Source organism: Somniosus microcephalus, chromosome 26, assembly GCF_052327205.1.
Source record: "Somniosus microcephalus isolate GS21.2 chromosome 26, FLI_Smic_1.0, whole genome shotgun sequence".
NCBI classification, from domain to species: Eukaryota; Metazoa; Chordata; class Chondrichthyes; order Squaliformes; family Somniosidae; genus Somniosus; species Somniosus microcephalus.
In genome coordinates, this window is record NC_141012.1 from 45,301,218 (window position 1) to 45,314,276 (window position 13,059).

The window sequence follows — 13,059 nt, forward strand, 5'->3', positions numbered from 1 at the left end:
TACGATCGTAAGAAATAGGAGCAGGAGTCGGCCACTCGGCCCGTCGAGCCTGCTTCACCATTCAGTGAGGTCATGGCTGATCTTCTACCTCAACTGCACTTCCCTCCTCTTCCCCATATCCCTTGATTCCCTTAGAATCCAAAAATCTATTGATCTCTGTCTTGAATATACTCTGGCTGAGCCTCCACAGCTATCTGGGGTAGAGAATTCCAAAGATTCATGGCCCTTTGAATGAAGAAGTTTTTCCTCACCTCAGTCATAAATGGCCAACCTCTTATTCTGAGACTGTAACCCCTGGTTCTAGACTCCCCAGCCAGGGGAAACATCTTCCCAGCATTCTCTTGAATTCAGAATAATGAGAGGGGATCTCATTGAAGCATACAAAATTATTACAGGGCTTGATAGGGTGGATGCTGGGAGAATGCTGCCCTTGGCTGGGGAGTCTAGAACCAGGGGCCACAGCCTCAGGATAAAGGGTAGGCCATTCAGGACTGAGATGAGAAGAAATTTCTTCACACAGAGGGTGGTGAATCTTTGGAATTCTCTACCTCAGAGGGCTGTGGAGGCTCAGTCATTGGGTATATTCAAAACAGAAGTCGATAGATTTCTGACTAGTAAGGGCATCAAGGGATATGGCGATAGGGCCGGTGAATGGAGTTGAGGCAGAAGAATGGTGGAGCAGGCTCGAAGGGCTGAATGGCCTACTCCTGCTCCTATTTCTTATGTTCTTATGTACCCTGTCAAGCCCTGTGAGAATTTTGTATGTTTCAATAAGATCAATCTAGTCTCCTCAATCTCTCCTCGTAGGACAATCCCCCGATCCCAGGAATCAGTCTGGTGAACCTTTGTTGCCCTCCCTCTAAGGCAAGTATATCCTTCCTTAGGTAACAAGACCAAATCTGTCCACAGTACTCCCGGTGCTGCTGTTGTAATGCTTTATCCCAGCAACAATTTCCAGGCTTAAGTCTGTTGACAAATACTCAGGTGAATTCACCCGCCCTAAAAATGTAGCTTTCATATCCTTTGTAGCAATTGCTGGAGGTTTGTCTCCCGCATTTGATTTATACGAGTTGACTCTGACAGGACTCAGTGTGAACCTACTCCACTTGTTTTTGACCGCTCACCAACAATTTCCAGAGGTTTCCACTGACCATTTTCCACCTAGGCTCACAATGGGGTTACTTAGAACCTTATGCATAGGCTTTACTTCTCAACTTCCATTTTGTTCTTTGAAAGAAACCATGAAGAAAGACTGGACAGGCTGGGGTTGTTTTCCTTGGAGCAGAGAAGGCTGAGGGGGGACCTGATTGAGGTGTACAAAATTATGAGGGGCTTAGATAGGGTAGATAGAAAGGAACTTTTTCCCTTAGTAGAGGGGTCAATAACAAGGGGGCAAAGATTCAAGGTAAGGGGCAGGAGATTTAGAGGGGATTTGAGGAAGAGCTTTTTCACCCAGAGGGCGGTTGGAATCTGGAACTCACTGCCTGAAAGGGTGGGAGAGGCAGGAACCCTCACAACATTCAAGAAACATTTGGATGAGCACTTGAAATGCCATAGCATAAAAGGCTACGGACCAAATGCTGGAAAATGGGATAAGATTAGACAGGGCTTGATGGCCGGCGTGAACGCGATGGGCCGAAGGGCCTCTTTCTGTGCTGTATAACTCTATGGCCTAGAAATTGGGTTGGGGCGCCAAAGTGGCGCAAAAGTCGCCTGAGCGCAGGATTTAGCGCAGCGATCGGAGTGATACCGATCGCCAGAAATTCAGTTTCAGAGCCGCTCGAGGGACACGGGGCGAGGCTCGAGGCGCTCCACGTCCCTCTTAGGGCGCTGAAACTGATTATCACAGTGCAACGTGCCGCAGCGCCACACGCTGCGGCACGGCACGCTGCGGTACTGCAGGCCTTCCTCCCACTGTTAAGGGGAGGTGCCTGCAGCAGCGTGATCCCCGCTCGCGAGTGCCGGCAAATGAGCCCGGCACCAAGGAGAAGTGCCGGGCTCTCGGGGAAGCAGCCGGCAATGCCGCGGGGGGGGGTTTTAGGAGGCCGGGGACGGAGGTGTTGGCAGGCGGCCGCCGAAAAAGCGGCCGCCCCGCACCTCCACCTTAACTTGCGCCGCTGCCGGCACAGTAAGGCCCTGTGAACCGGGCACGGGTAGCGAACGGCGCAACTGCGGCGTTCGCGACCAAATATCGCGAACGGGGCACGAATGGGGCACTGCGCACACCGATGACGTCATTGGTGGCGGCGCAGCGCAAATGCCTAACACCACCATTAGCGCCCCTACTGAATATCGCGGGAGACGCAGCCAGTGGCGCTATAGCCACTGACTTCCTCTTTAGGCGCTAACAGGTGGCGCTACTCACCCAATTTCTCCCCCTATGACTCTATGGGGGAGAAATTGGGTGAGTAGCGCCACCTGTTAGCGCCTAAAGAGGCAGGCAGTGGCTTTAGTGCCACTGGCTGCGCCTCCCGCGATATTCAGGAGGGGCGCTAATGGTGGCATTAGCCTGTTGCGCTGCGCCGCCACCGATGACGTCATCGGTGTGCGCAGCACCCCATTCGCGCCCCGTTCGCGATATTTGGTAGCGAACGCCGCAGTTGCGCCGTTTGCTACCCGCGCCCGGTTCACGGGGCCTTACTCTGCCGGCAGCGGCGCAAGTTAAGGTGGAGGTGCGGGGCGGCTGCTTTTTCGGCGGCCGCCTTTCAGCACCTCCGTCCCCGACCTCCTAAGCCCCCCCCCCCAGCGGCATTGCCGGCTGTTTCCCGAGAGCCCGGCACTTCTCCTTGGTGCCGGGCTCATTTGCCGGCACTCGCAAGCGGGGATTGCGCTATTGCAGGCACCTCCCCTTTAACAATGGGAGGAAGGCCTGCAGTACCGCAGCGTGCCGTGCCGCAGCGTGTGGCGCTGCGGCACGTTGCGCTGCGATAATCAGTTTCAGCGCCCTAAGAGGGACGTGGAGCGCCTCGAGCCTCGCCCCGTGTCCCTCGAGGGGCACTGAAACTGAATTTCTGGCGATCGGTATTACTCCGATCGCTGCGCTAAATCCTGTGCTCAGGCGACTTTTGCGCCACTTTGGCGCCCCAACCCAATTTCTAGGCCTATTACTCTATGACTCTAAGGGGGAAAAATTGGATGAGTAGTGCCACCTGTTAGCGCCTAAAGAGGCAGTCAGTGGCTGCAGTGCCACTGGCTGCGCCTCCCGCAATATTCAGCAGGGGCGTTAATGGTGGCGTTAGCCTTTTGCGCTGCGCCGCCACCGATGACGTCATCGGTGTGCGCAGCACCCCATTCGCGCCCCGATCGTGATATTTGGTAGCGAACGCCGCTGTAGCGCCGTTTGCTACCCGCGCCCGGTTCACTGGGCCTTGCTGCGCTGGCAGAGGTGCAAGTTAAGGTGGAGGTGCGGGGCGGCCGCTTTTTCGGCAGCTGCCTGCCAGCACCTCCGTCCCCGGCCTCCTGGTTCCCCCCCCCCGCGGCATTGCCAGCTGTTTCCCGAGAGCCCGGTACTTCACCTCGGTGCCGGGCTCTTTTGCCGGCACTCGCGATCGGGGCTCGCGCTGTTGCAGGCCCCTCCCCCTTAACAGTGGGAGGAAGGCCTGCAGTACCGCAGCGTGCCGTGCTGCAGCGTGTGGCGCTACGGCACATAGCGCTACGAAATTCACTTTCAGCGCTCTAAGAGGGATGCGGAGCGCCTCGAGCCGTGCCCCGTCTCCCTCTAGGGGCACTTCAACTGAATTTGCGGCTGTAGTAACCTGGGAGGTTGTGAGTAACCTGATCCACCAGGTGGTGCTGTGGCAATTGCTCTCCTGAGTTAAGTCTGATCTGTACTGTTGTACTCTTTGTTTTTGCTGCCTCATGGCAGAAGCTTTTATGTGCAAGGGTTGATTAAACCATGTTACGGAGTTAACCGGTGTCCGTCTCCATCTATGGCCACCTCAAGATACCACATATGGTGACGAGAATAAAGGACGGAAAAGTTTTGGTGGATCAGTCATAAGGAGTATTCGGAAGAGGTGCTCGGGTTGGTTAGCAAATTAGTCGGAAAAGCACGAGGCTAGGCCGCGGGAGTCGAAACGGAGTTTGATTTTTTGGCTGAAGTGACCGGACTCCAAGGATGGCAGGAACGGTAGGCTCCGTGGCAACTTTTGACAGCAAGTCGCAGTCTTGGGAGGAGTATATTGAAATACTGAGCCATTTCTTTATGGCAAATGAGGTGGACAGTGCTGAAAAGAAAAGGGCCATTTTACTGAGTTGTGTGGGAGCGCAAACCTATACACGGATGAGGAATCTGCTGAGCCCGGAGCGGCCAGGAGAAAAATCTTTTGACGAGTTGATGAGTCTACTAAAGAATCATTTCAATCCGAAACCTAGTGAAATAGTACAGAGGTGGAAATTCAATTCGAGGATTAGGAGGCCGGAAGAAAGCGTTACCGAGTATGTGGAGGAGCTTCGGAAGCTCGCACAGGACTGTAATTTTGGAAATGCGCTCACAGTCTTGTTAAGGGACAGACTAGTATGCGGAGTTAACGACGACAGTATACAGCAAAGGTTGCTGTCAGAAGAAGGATTAACGTTTGAGACGGCACTTAAAAAAGCACAAGCCATGGAGATGGCTAACAAGGACATTAAAGACTTAAACAGTATGAGCAAGGAGAAATGGAGTAAACCAGGGGGAGGAGCTGTTTTCAAGATGGAAGCTGGCGCGAAAAGTCCACCAGTCGGGGTTGGGGATTGCTACCGATGTGGCGGGACGAGCCATTATGCAAAGGACTGCAGGTTTGCAAAGGCAAAGTGCCACAATTGTGGAAAAATAGGGCACTTAAAGAAAGTCTGTAAAAGGGCAGTGAGTGAGAGAAGCAGTGCTAAAGGGGCAAAGCATGCAAAAGGGGGGAGGGAGAAGTACACAAAGCGGGCAAATTACATACAAGAGGAGGAATAGTCTAGTGAGTCTAGTGAGGAGGTTTTCACTGTATACAGTATAGACACTTCAGGGCCCAACGTACCCCCTCTCACTCAGTATTTGATAGTGAACAGAGGTCAAGTAAAGTTTGAGATTGACACCGGATGTAGTGTAACCATAATGTCACAGACTGAGTACGCCAAGCTATGGGGGGAAGCAAAAGTACCAGAGCTAGGTACATGCCCCATTAGCCTCAAAACCTACACAGGACAGAAGGTGGACATTTTGGGGGCGGCCGAAGTACAAGTGGAACACAAAGGAGTCACCAAAGAGCTTACGGTGGTAGTGGTAGCAGGGTCAGGGCCAAACCTGTTAGGGTGAGGGTGGATCAGTGAGTTGAGTGTGTACTGGCAGGCAATGAATAAAATGGAGGACAGTACAGAGGCACTGCAAGAAGTGCTGATGAAGCATGAGTTAGTGTTCAAGGACGAACTGGGCACCTTAAGGGGAGCCACAGCCAAGATTCATGTAGCCAGTGATGCCACGCCTCGTTTCTTTAAACCAAGGTCGGTACCTTTTGCAATGAAAACCAAAGTTGAGGCGGAACTAGATCGCCTGCTAAGGGACAAAGTAATAGAACCAGTGAAATTTTCAGACTGGGCGGCACCAATAGTCCCGGTATTGAAGCCCGACGGTAACGTAAGGGTGTGTGGTGACTATAAGATAACAGTGAACAGAGTATCATCACTGGAACAGTACCCCATTCCGAGAATGGAGGACATGTTAACATCGCTCGCTGGGGGAGAAAGATTCAGCAAACTGGAGATGAGTCATGCGTATCAGCAGATATTGCTAGATGAAGAATCAAAAAAGTTTGTCACAGTGAACACGCACAAGGGGCTGTTCACGTATGCCAGGTTACCATTTGGTGTCAGTTCTAGCCCAGCAATATTCCAACGGACTATGGAGGGCATTCTGCAGGGCATTCCAAAGATGGCCGTGTACTTAGATGATATTCTGCTAACAGGAAGTGACGATCAGGATCACTTAAAAACACTGGACAAAGTGCTACAGCGGCTGGAAGAGGCGGGGCTACGCCTGAAACGGAGCAAACGTAGTTTCATGGAGAAGGAAGTTACATTCCTAGGACATCGGGTGGATGCCACAGGCCTCCATCCATTACCAGGGAAAGTGCGGGCAGTGCAGGATGCACCTGCACCCACCTCAGTGACTGAACTGAAAGCCTATCTAGGGCTCCTGAATTATTATAACCGGTTTCTTCCAAACTTATCGATGCTGCTGGCACCCCTGCACAAACTGCTGAGAAAGGAGGAGCCATGGCGTTGGGGGCCAGAGCAAGCGAAAGCGTTTCAGCAGTCAAAGGAGCTACTTCAGTCCAGCAGGGTGTTGGTGCATTACAACGAGAAGAAGGAGCTGATAATGTCCTGCGACGCATCACCCTATGGAGTGGGGGCAGTGTTGGCCCACCGCATGCCAGATGGAGCAGAAAGGCCCATCGGGTTTGTTTCACGCACGCTCACAGCTGCGGAAAAGAACTATTCACAGCTTGATAAAGAGGGGTTGGCCATTATATTTGGAGTAAAGAAATTCCATAAGTACATATATGGGAGGAAGTTTGTAATCAGTACTGACCACAAGCCTCTTATTAGCTTACTGAATGAGATGAAAGCGGTGCCTCAAATGGCATCACAGAGAATAATGAGATGGGCAGTAATACTAAGAGCCTATGAATATGTGATCACGTACAGAGCCGGCAAGGAAAACGGGAACGTGGATGCTCTCAGCCGCCTGCCCCTCTCAAAATCTCCTCGCAGTACTTCCCCTGAGGAGCACGTCCTGATGCTGGATCAGGAGATCAGTCCCCTGATGCTTTCAGCGCAAATCCAGGGCTGGACAGCCAAGGACCCCGTTCTGTCAAGGGTCCGTGAGTACGTGTTGAAAGGCTGGCCAGATCACCGCGAGGGACCGGAGTTCGCGCCGTACAGACAGAGACAGCACGAGCTCAGTGTCCAAGATGGATGTGTGCTATGGGGAGCACGCATCATAGTCCCAGAGCGGGGACGCTCTACTTTGATGGAACAGTTGCATCAATCGCACCCAGGAATGACTAGAATGAAAGGACTGGCTAGGAGCTACCTGTGGTGGCCCAACTTGGATGCTGAAATTGAGTCAAAGGTAAAGTCATGCACTATATGTCAGGAACAGAGGAAAGCGCCTGCCGGGGCACCACTCCATCCCTGGGAGTGGCCCAGCAAACCCTGGAGGAGAATTCACATAGACTATGCGGGACCTTTTATGGGCAAAATGTTTTTGGTGCTGGTTGACGCTCACTCAAAGTGAATCGACGTTTATCCAGTGAGCTCTGCAACGACTGATGCCACACTGAATTGTCTCAGGAACAGCTTCAGCACGCATGGTATTCCAGAAATGATTGTATCCGACAATGCACAGTGTTTTGTTAGTGAAGGTAGCAAAGAATTCATGGTAAGGAATGGAATCACACATGTCACCTCGGCTCCATATCACCCAGCCTCAAATGGGTTAGCCGAGCGAGCCGTGCAGACTTTTAAGGAGCTCATGAGGAAGAGCTCAGGTGACACCCTGGAGACCAAGCTCAATAGAGCCTTGTTATCGTATAACACCCCAAGCTACCACGGGGCTTTCTCCGGCTGAGTTGATGATGGGGAGAAAGTTGCGGTGCACGTTAGACCTGATACACCCAGATCTCAAAAGCAAGGTTGAGACAAAACAAACAAACCAAAAAGCGTACCATGACAAACATACTAGAGCTCGCCATTTCGCCATAGGGGACTCTGTGTACACCCGGAACTTCGGTTATGGACCTAAATGGATACCAGGACTAGTCCAGGACATTACAGGACCTGTGTCATACTCCGTGTTACTAGGGGATGGTCGAGGGGTTTGTTGGCATGTGGATCAGCTTTTCAGCCGGCAGCAGGGGGAACTGCCTCAGATGGAACAAAGGGCAGTAGAGCAGGCTGTTCCAGGACCCAGCACGGCTTATAAGGTGCCAGTGGACACTGGTACTGCCAGGCCACAGCGGGACAGAGTAAAACCAACATCAGAGACTACTCCAATCTCAAGTGCGAATGAATCTGAGAATCCACCACAAGTGGAATTAAGACGTTCACAAAGGATTCGCAAGCAACCAGAAAGACTTATACAAACCTGTTAAATTAGTCAGGGGTTAACCATGGTTAGAGCATACTGGTTAATTAAAACGTAGTACCTAGTAAGAGTTATTGTTTAAGAATTGCATACGGCAATCTTAAGGGGGAAGGAGTGTAGTAACCTGGGAGGTTATGAGTAACCTGATCCACCAGGTGGTGCTGTGGCAATTGCTCTCCTGAGTTAAGTCTGATCTGTACTGTTGTACTCTTTGTTTTTGCTGCCTCATGGCAGAAGCTTTTATGTGCAAGGGTTGATTAAACCATGTTACGGAGTTAACCGGTGTCCGTCTCCATCTATGGCCACCTCAAGATAACACAGCGGCGATCGCTAATGCGGCGATCGCGGTGCAAATTCCAGCACCCAGGCAAACTTTGCGCCGCTTGGGCGCCTCAGGCCAATTTCTAGGCCTATAAGTGCAGAGCATCAGCCTTTAAAGTAGGACGGAAAACAGCTCTACGACCCTCCGAGATCTCTACGCTCCTCCAAGTCTGGCCTCTTGTCCATCCCCCACTTCTTTCTCCCCACCATTGACGGCTGTACCTTAAACTGCCGAGGCCCTAAGCTCTGGAATTCCCTCCCTAAACCTTTCTGCCTCTCTCTCTCCTCCTTTTAAGAGGCTCTTTGAATCCTACCTCTGTGACCAAGCACCTGTCCTAATGTCTCCTTCTTTGGCTCGGTGTCAATTTGTTTGCCTGATTACGCTCTTGTGAAACGGCTTGGGATGTTTTGCTATGTTGAAGACATTATATAAATGTAGGTTGTTGTTGGTTTCCATGCTTTAACTGGTGGTTATTTTCAAGTTACCATTGTTTCTGTTTAACTAACAGACAGCGTAATATACCAAGGCATTGAGCATTTACTCCACTAATATTCACAGTAATAATTTCTAGGCTTTTAGGAGAATGATTGAGGGCTCAGACAGAGGCCATTGTCCAATTAGAAAGTGGGAAATTCCCCGACCAAAATGGTTGAAATCCACAATGAGATGCCCTCATTTTCTCCATTGGATGATGAGGGAGTTATTTGCAGGTAGAGGTCGTAAGATTCAGCCTCTGCCTCATCTTATTAATGAATAAGTTTGGGAGTCTCGTTTCCGCAAGGTTAATACTTTATTACAAAATATAAGATTTAGTCCCTGCCTTATCTGGTTAATAGTAATCAAGCAAGTGATGTACGTCTATATACTTACATGCAGACAGCCCATTGGATGAACCTCGGACACCCTGAGCTTGATGTCTGGTGTCTTTAGTCCAAGCTGTCCATAGGCCACTAGGACACACCGCCGTTTATACCCACTAACCACCCATGTCACCTGACAAGCCTCTGTCTTCATAACTGTTTCAGTGTGACACTGTAGGAATTGTCTCTAATTCCTATCTAAGAACTGAGTTCGACTCAGGCGTTCAAACAAACGAGTTTTAATGCAAAACTAATGAGTTTAAACAGTTTGTACAGGAGAACCATGAAAACAGGTCTTTGCTGGTCGGAGGCTCCACGAGGACTGCCCGGGCGGTCCCGTGGATGGCGTCATGACGTCATCACGCTTTTCCCGCGCTTGGGTGGTCACGTGATTAGCGGCATGACATCATCGCGTTTACCCGCGCTTTGCTGCAGTCTTAAAGGGACCGCGCCCCGTGCATGCAAACAGTATGTACAAACACAGCAATCACTAACAGACTGGTACAGGCTTAGGTTGGAGTCAAACCTCGTTAAAGGGAATTATGTACAGTTGCTCAAAGTCCCTCAGTGGCTCTGCCACATGCGCCCCCCCAGAATTCTCTTTAACGGAAAAAGTCAAATGGTGAGGGGGTCTGACAAGCCTGTCAGAGCAACTCCTGTACTCCCGAAGCGGAGGCTGCTGGACGGCTGGCGGTCGAGCGGGCGATTGCACTTGATCTGGTGTGACGACGATGGGTGGCTGACCTCATCTTGGCGGCTGTGCTGTCTCGACGTGGCGGTCGAGGTCCAAGTGTGCCGGCTTTAAACGGTCGACTGAAATGTGGTCCGGTTTACCACTGACATCGACCTTGAAGGTTTTGTCTCCTGCCTCTAACACCCGGAAAGGACCAGTATACGGGGCCTTGAGCGGATCCCGATGCGCATCGTGGCGGATGAAAATGTATTCAGCCTTTGTAAGCTCTGTGGGCACGTGCGATCGCTGAAGCCCGTGGCGCGACGTGGGGACCGGCGCGAAACATCTGGCCGCCTCCTGGTGACTGTTAAGCTGGCCTGACGCGGACCATGGCTCCATCGGCGTTGGCAGGAAATCCCCTGGGACTCGCAGCGGCTGACCATAAACCAACTCTGCAGAGGAAGAGTGAAGGTCTTCTTTGGGAGCCGTGCATAGGCCCAACAGAACCCACGGTAGCATGTCCGCCCATCCAGCGTCCTGGAGACTGGCCCTCAGTGCGGCTTTCAGTGATCTGTGAAAACGCTCACAGAGGCCATTCACTTGAGGGTGGTAGGCTGTAGTGCGGTGCAACTTGACGCCGAGTCCCTGAGCCACTGCGTTCCAGAGTTCGGAGGAAAACTGCGGTCCTCGATCCGAAGAAATGTCAGCGGGCACTCCAAAACGGGCAACCCAGGAAGAAATGAACGCCCTGGCCATGTCCGCCGAAGTAGTGGATGACCGGGGCACCGCTTCTGGCCATCTGGTGGTGCGGTCTACCATGGTCAGAATGTGAGGAAAAACCATGGGAAGGTGGAAGTGGTCCTACCAGATCCACATTGACGTGGTCAAAACGCCGCTCCGGAACTGTGAAGGTGGCCAATGGGGCCTTGACGTGGCGCTGCACCTTGGCCTTTTGGCAGACGATGCAGGTGTTGGCCCAGTCACGGACATCCTTATGCATGCTGTGCCAAACGAATTTAGCCGACATGAACTTCTGCGAGGCCTTCATCCCTGGGTGCGACAACCCATGTATGGCGTCGAAAACCTTGCGGCACCAGGCGACCGGCACCACAGGGCGAAGGTCCCGTACGGAGATGTCGCACAGCAGCATGGTACCTGCCGAATGGAACTTGACGTCGGCTAACTGGAGACTAGTGATGTTGGCTCAGTAAGCCTGAACTTCTGGGTCCGAGACTTGGTCCGCCACCATGAGGGCGTAGTCGATGCCCAGATGGACTGCATTGACAGTCGCGCGGGAGAGGCAGTCTGCCACCAGGTTGTCCTTACCGGCCACATGCTGGATATCCGTAGTAAATTCTGATATGTAAGTCAGCTGACGCTGCTGTCGGGATGACCACGGTTCGGCGGTCTTGGCCATGGCAAAGGTGAGTGGCTTGTGGTCCACAAAAGTGGTGAAAGGACGTCCTTCCAGCAGGAACCGAAAATGGCGGATAGCCAGAAAAAGGGCTAGCAACTCCTGGTCGAAAGTGCTATAGGATCTTGCGTTCCGTCTAAGTTGTCGGCTGAAGAACGCCAACGGCTGCCACGTCCCGTTCACCCATTGCTCCTGTACGGCGCCGATTGCGTAGTCTGACGCGTTGGTGGTGAGGGCGATGGTGGCTCCTGGTAATGGGTGTGCCAGCATGGTCACGCTGGCCAAGGCGCTTTTGGTGTCGGCGAATGCTCGGTCCATGTCAACCGACCAGTCTACCGGGTCCTTGCCAGTCCTGCCCTTGAGGGCCTCATACAGGGGCTGCATGAGTAGTGCTGCCTTAGGCACGAAACGGTGATAAAAGTTTACCATGCCTAGGAATTCCTGCAGGTCCTTTATGTTCTGCGGGCGTGGAAAGGATATCACCGCCTCCACCTTCGCTTGCAAAGGAACCGCCCCCTCTGCGGTGATGCGATGCCCCAGGAAATCAATTTGTTGCAGGCCAAACTGGCACTTAGCTGGGTTGATAATCAGGCCGCGTTGGCTGAGGCGTCGAAACAGGGTGCGAAGGTGACAGAGATGTTCCTCTTTGGTGGAGCTGGCAATCAGAATGTCATCCAGATAGATGAAGATGAAGTTGAGGTCCCGCAGCACGGAATCCATCAGACGCTGGAAAGCCTGGGCGGCGTTCTTTAAGCCAAACGGCATGCGCAGAAATTTGAAGAGGCCGAATGGGGTGATGACCGCGGTCTTCTGGACATCCTGTGGGTGCACTGCGACCTGGTGGTAGCCCCGGACGAGGTCGACTTTGGAGAAGAAGTTGCTTCCTGTCAAATGGGCAGAGAAATCTTGGATGTGGGGGATCGGGTACCGATCCGGAGTGGTGGCGTCGTTCAGGCATCGATAGTCACCGCAAGGTCGCCATCCGCCGCCAGGCTTCGGAACGATATGAAGGGGTGAAGACCATGGACTATTCGACCGGTGAATAATCCCTAAACGTTCCATGGTGGCAAACTCCGCCTTTGCAACCGCCAGCTTGCCAGGATCCAGGTGCCGAGCTCGCGCGTAGACCGGGGGACCGTTGGTGGCGATGTGGTGTTCCACACCGTGTTTCGTGGCTGTGGAGGAGAACGTGGGTCTCGTCAGGTCGGGAAATTCTGCGAGCAGGCGGGCGAACTCGTCGGGAGTCGGGAAAGCACAGGCGACCGTGCGTGACGTAGTGTTACTGCGGTAACAGGGGATGGAATCGAGGTTGCTGCGTTGATCAACCGCCGGTTTTTCACGTCGACCAGGAGGCTGTTGGCGCACAGGAAATCCATGCCGAGAATGGGTTGAGAAACCTTGGCCGTAACGAACTCCCAATGAAACCGCTGCCCCCCGAATCAAACCGCCACACGCCGTCTGCCGAAAGTCCGAATCGCTCCGCCATTGGCCGCTTCAAGGGCGAGGCCGTGCTTCCCTGCCTGTACATCGAGGGCGGACGCTGGCAAAATGCTGCACTGTGCTCCAGTGTCGCACAGAAAACAACGGCCGGAGAGCGTATTGGTAATAAAAAGCAACTTGCCGGCGTTGCCGATCACCATGGCTGCCGCGGGGCGCCCATTAGACCCGTTCCTCATT

The 13,059-nt window shown here is 52.7% G+C and overlaps 1 protein-coding gene across 3 annotated transcripts in view; it reads left to right on the plus strand.

The window, feature by feature from the left end:
* LOC147100439 (CMP-N-acetylneuraminate-beta-galactosamide-alpha-2,3-sialyltransferase 4-like) overlaps nt 1-13,059 on the plus strand; it is a 106,272-nt gene that overhangs the window by 14,261 nt on the left and 78,952 nt on the right. The window lies entirely within an intron of this gene.